Below are 5,656 nucleotides of genomic sequence, written 5' to 3' on the forward strand. Positions count from 1 at the left end.
CCTCCCTCCTCGACTGTACTGAATGCTCAGGCAACACAAAGAGCCGAGTCCAAAGAGCCGGACAGCCAGTCGATGGCAGGAACAGAGAGAGAGGGAACGAGGGGGGAGAGGGGGAGAGAAAGAGGAGGAGGCCAGGTGGACAAGGGGTTGGATTGTAGCTACATAATTAATGGGCGGCACTTTCGTTTTTTAATCTGTAAATGAGAAGGCCTAAGACGGCGCGGCCGTCGCTCTGACACCCTATCTCTGGCCCATTAAGATAACAAGATGTTGGATAATGATCTCGGTTAAGGTGCAGTTTATCAGTCCAGGGGGAAGTGGCCTCGTCTCCCAGGTGGCCGGGCCCATGTCCCCTGATGCCCTGACATTACATCTCAACATGACCTTATCTCCACGTACAATATAGAGAGTTCTGGCATTAAGAGCGCTGTACAGTAGGAATATTTAACACAGTGGTGGGAGAAGTATTCACATCCTTTACTTTAAGTAAAAATACAAACACCCCACTGTAAATACTGTGTTACAAGTAAAAGTCCTGCGTTGAAAATGTTACTTGGATTATAACGTTTTAAAAGGGTTCTACTCAACGCAGAAAAATCTTCCCATTTTAGAAACTACAAACGATCACTGTAAATGTCATGTTGTTAACCTGCAGTGTAAAACCTACACTACACGCTGTACGGCCATCACGCAAAGGCTTCCTACCGATCTACTGAGCATGTGCTGCTCCCAACAAAGATAGGATAGAAGGGTGATGTCTCACTCTGGAGCTAAAACAGAGACCTAAACACACAAGATGAATCAGAATCAGATGTATTTGCCAGGTATAAGGACACAGATGAGGACTTTTGCTTTGGATTATATTGCTCACAATGTGCTTACTCATACAAAACAACCACAATAAACACACACTAGTATATACATGCTAATATACACATACTAATATACACACACAATATACACACACTAATAAACAATATACACAGGTTGAGGCAATTGTGTCATGACGAGTGCAAAGTATGCAGGATTAAATTATAATGATGACAGTTATTATTATTTTTGTTATGGAGCATAATGCAAAGGGAGGACTCCACATCCATTTTTTTTGTCCAGAGAGCAGACGTTTGCCCGGTGGATAGAGGGGAAACCAGCTTTAACCAGAGTGCTTCCCCCTTCAGTGTCTCCGGTAGATCCCCCCCCCCCCCCCCAGAGCTGCTGCGCCTGCAACTAATAACTCAGAGAATATGGGTGCTTCAAAACAAAGAGTGAGAATACCTCAAAGAAGTGATAGACCTGAACAGGAAGGAGGGTAAACAGAGTTTAGCAGCCCTGGATCCTTGTTCTCAGCGTGTCTCCACAGCTAAAACCTCTTATCCTGTCATTCATTTAATCCAACAGCAGCCCCCCCCCTCCACTCCCATGATGCACTCTACCTAGGTAAACACCTTTGTACAACACTCAGCTCAAGGGTGTCCTTTGGTCGCACATTCATAAGCTTCAGAAAAGTAAACCCTGCAGGACACGCGCTGGCCGATATCAGAGCAGTCAACACTTGGTCAACACTGGTGTCCTGTGGCGGAGGAGAGGAATGAAATGAAAAGAGGAAGACAGAAGAGAGGCAGGGTAGAGAAAGAAGGGAAGTACAGATGAGAAAAATAGAGGGAAGAAGAAGAATGAAATCAAGGCAATCAAAAGAGCCGACGTGATGAGACTCTGGTGTTTCCCCGGAGGCTTGTAGTATCTGTTTACTACTACTACTATGAGAAACCACTGGAGACTAACGCAGTATACTCAGTATATATACTACTTTACTTGGACTACATTTATATTGTTAACTTTTGGTTTTTAAATAGAGTTTTGAGCCAAAAAGTGTTTTTATCTCCATTAGAAGAACTGATCTCGTTTCAAAACAGAGATATCCCAACAACGTTCCTGTAAACTGGGCGTGTGCATGCCGGGGTAAACAGAAGGAAGCATGGACAGTATATTCTGCCTGTTGCTGGTAGTTGCCATGGTAACGTTAGTAGCTTGGTCTCAGAGGACAAACCCTTAATATAATGAGGTTGCTAAACAAAAAAGACAAATGTCAATAAAAGACTATAATGGAAAAAATGCCAAACAACGAGACAAATGGAAAAAAAAAAACTTTTAAAATATTGGGGGGAAAAACAAATTTCAATAGTCTCAGAAAAAGTCGCGAAACATTGACAAAATCATCGGGGGAAAGACACAAAAGGCTCGACAAAGACACCCAAATAGTAAAAGGTCTTTCATTAGAATTTTTACTCAAAAAAACAAAAAATTGTGTTGTCCTCGGGTCAAATTGACTCGTTTCAAAGTGTTTTGTGGTGCTTTAGATTTCTTTCAACCAAATTGCCCAAAAATAACATGCAACATCCTTCAGGTAAAATTTATGATTACTTTCCTTAACTTTTTTTTAATAATTTAATCTGAATTCCTTTTATTTCATGGTTTCAAAACAGTATCCGGACTAAACTTTGACATCAACCATCTGTAATCCACTCAAAAAATTCTGATCTTAACTGTCAGTCAAAATAATTAATAATTACTGCCTGTTTAACTAAAAACATATGTATAATTTGATATAAGTGAGGTTTGCTGACCATGAATTTCAAGAATAAGTGTTAAATCTATTATTAAACCAGCTCAGGTTTTTCAAAAAGCGCCAAAAGCTGGAAAAAGTGACAAATAAATCAGAAAAAAGCACCAAAAACGTCGGGAAAGCACAAAAAAAAAAATTCAATTTTGACCTGGAAGGACAAGTTCGTGGTTAACGAGAAGACAACACAAGGGTTAACTTAAAAATCATGAAAGTGCTTTATTAGCAATTTGTCTCGAAACTCCCAAAGTAAGTAACATACTGGCTCTGCTGGCAGCCTCAAATTGATTTTATTGAGTTTTGCCAACAGTAATGTAACTACAATGTCAGCCTCTTATATAAGGTGTTGATAATTCTCTGTGGGTTTGTCACTACGTGTGACACATTTCCCCATACACCAACTCTTTTGACCCTCTTTGGATTCGACAAATTAAATATTAAGAATAATTCAGCTTGGTTATCTATAGCAATGGATTTGGATTTGCATGTGCAGGTTTGGAGTTATGTGTCTCCACACGGAATTCTCGGTTTCTCACAGCACTGGGCATGGCATTACAAAACGTTGATAGTGTCTTCTTGCAGTAATATTGTCCCTGTTGCTCTGGATAATGTGGAGACCTACTGGGCAGAACATCACTCAAAGACAGTTTTTTTCAGTAGAACATAGTTCCAAAGGTGGCCTAATAAGACCTGGTTCCATCTGGGCCTGGTTGGGTAACGCTTCACCTCACACTGCAAAGACAACTTGAACCAACTCACTCTAAGAGTACACATAACTTTGTCAGGCCGGAAAATGTTGTTCCCTTTCCCCGTCAGTATATATATTTATATATATCTATATATTTAATGTAATAAATATCAATAATGCAGATGAGGAAAGTTGAAATGAGAAGCATTGCAGCTCAGGCCTTGAACTGTCAACAAACCTTCCCCAAATAGCTGAAGCTCACAAAATGCAAATCTGTCTTGGCAAACAGTCTGCAGCAAGTGCACAGCACGCCAACTGCAGCAGCAGTTTAACCCCCCCCCCCCCCAGCACACTGTACAGCACGCGTCACACACATACAATTCCAAGGCTAAGGGACCTGTATGCGCTCAGCTTTGAATGACATAAGTACCCGAGTAGCCTTGGGTTCTGCACCCAACCTGAACACACCCATATGGCAGCTGCTGGCGATGCAGACCGCTTCCATGCTCATCCATCACACCCCCCAGGTAATGTCCACGAACACGCTGGGCTAACATCAGCCAGGATAAAGGCCTCTATTAAGAAAATGAATAATGCCAACTTAGGGGAGGTGACCTCGGACCGGCCACGTGTCATCAAGGCTGACACGCGATTGGCTGCGTTTGGTTAGTGTCTGTGCTACAGGGGGGGAAGGGGGGGTGGTCCAGAGGTTGATGGATGCTCGAGGCCGGGGCGAGATGGGCTACAGAGTCAGCCGTTTCAGTCCTGTGATCTAATCTGTTACCCATCATGCATCCTGCTTCACTAATGAAAAGGCAAGGTCCCATCCGTCACAGGCAGCAACGGTAAATGGAATTTTAACCCCCCACCCCCCACCCCCCTTTAACTGAACCAAGCTCCTCAGGCACAAACGCCTTCATACATGTGCAAACAGGGCCTGGATGATGGAAGATCATTGCAAAAGACCCCAGAGCAACGGCAAATTAATATCAAGAGGGAAAAATCTGTGAGGACTCCTGCTTCCTTTGGATGCTCCTCTGCTTTCTGTCACTCTGCTCGTCAACAGGCGTAGCGGAGCTCGGCCTCGTTTCTGTGGATCGACACAAGCGTCACAGCTACACAATGAGCTTTAAAATGTGTGTGCATACTGTGTTGACTTTGCGCAGTCCTTTCTTGTCTGTTTAGTTTGCAATTTTTACTGCAAATTGTCTTTGAAAATGGTACTGAATAAAAAAGTGTTAGGGGTAGGGTTAGGGGCAGGTTTAGGGGTTAGGTTTAGGAGTAGGGGTAGGGTTAGGGTTAGGAGTAGGGGTAGGGTTAGGGGTAGGGGTAGGGCTAATCCTGCCCCCTTGCAATGCTATCCACTGGAAAATTTGCCATGAGCTCCGCCAGTGTTCCCAGAATATACCCCGCTACAGGTTTGTTGTCTGCCACTCAGTGCCTGATCATTTAATGAACACAGTTCAGATGAATGATCATCCCCACACCTCATCATTGTCCCATGAGATCTTACCTGACAGACACAATGCTGTCTAGTCATTAACGGATAACTTTTCACAACTACATTAATTGATGCCTTAGGCCTCATGTGTCCTTGCCCCTAAATTATAACTTGTAAAATGCAAATTATATGACTTGGGATCTCGCTGGGCATTTTGGCCAATGATACGATAACTCACAGTGTGTGAATCAGTGACACGGTGTTGTATACAAATTAAAATGTCCATTTTAGCAATCTTAGAATAAGAGATAATTACTTGAGCAGGATGGGAATCCATGAGATCAATGCCTCAAACTGTGATAATCCCGTATAGATTGATGGTATTGATGGAGCGGCATGGTTTTGGTTAGTTTATGAGATCTCTTAAACATTTGAAGGAGCCCAAGACCTGTTAACTGCTGTTCCACTGAATTCCAATGAAAACATTCATTTGAAAGAGAAGTAGCTTTGGTCTTCCACAGAAGCTCAGTGTCACCTTCAGACGGGCTGCCCCCCCCCAGCTGAACCAAAGTCCTCAGTTATTCTTCCATGCAGCACCAGCCATCTCATTCGTTTGATACCCTGAGGTTCTCCACTCTCTGTACTCTGTTTCCGAGCTTAAATCCAGCATTTGAAGCTCCACAGAGCTCCCAGCAGGGACCCATCCACTCTCTTTTCTTTCAGCCTTAATGGCAAAGAAAACACAACACGTCTCGCACATTGTTACACAAACTGCCGTGACGTTATGATATCCAGTGGCAGGAGAATTTCAATGGAGCTGTGTGGAAGTTTTTGAAAATAGGCGGCTACAGAAGATTAGAGGGAAAATTAGGTTAACGTTGTGAGAGTCCTCTTTTTATGAACACCC

General features: G+C 43.0%; 1 protein-coding gene across 1 annotated transcript in view; it reads left to right on the forward strand.

The window, feature by feature from the left end:
* The window catches only part of LOC117956834 (retinoic acid receptor beta-like), a 73,355-nt gene that overhangs the window by 28,204 nt on the left and 39,495 nt on the right, over positions 1 to 5,656 (forward strand). The gene's annotated exons all lie outside the window — the stretch shown is intronic.

The sequence above is a fragment of the Etheostoma cragini genome, chromosome 14 (assembly GCF_013103735.1).
Source record: "Etheostoma cragini isolate CJK2018 chromosome 14, CSU_Ecrag_1.0, whole genome shotgun sequence".
Lineage (NCBI taxonomy): Eukaryota > Metazoa > Chordata > Actinopteri > Perciformes > Percidae > Etheostoma > Etheostoma cragini.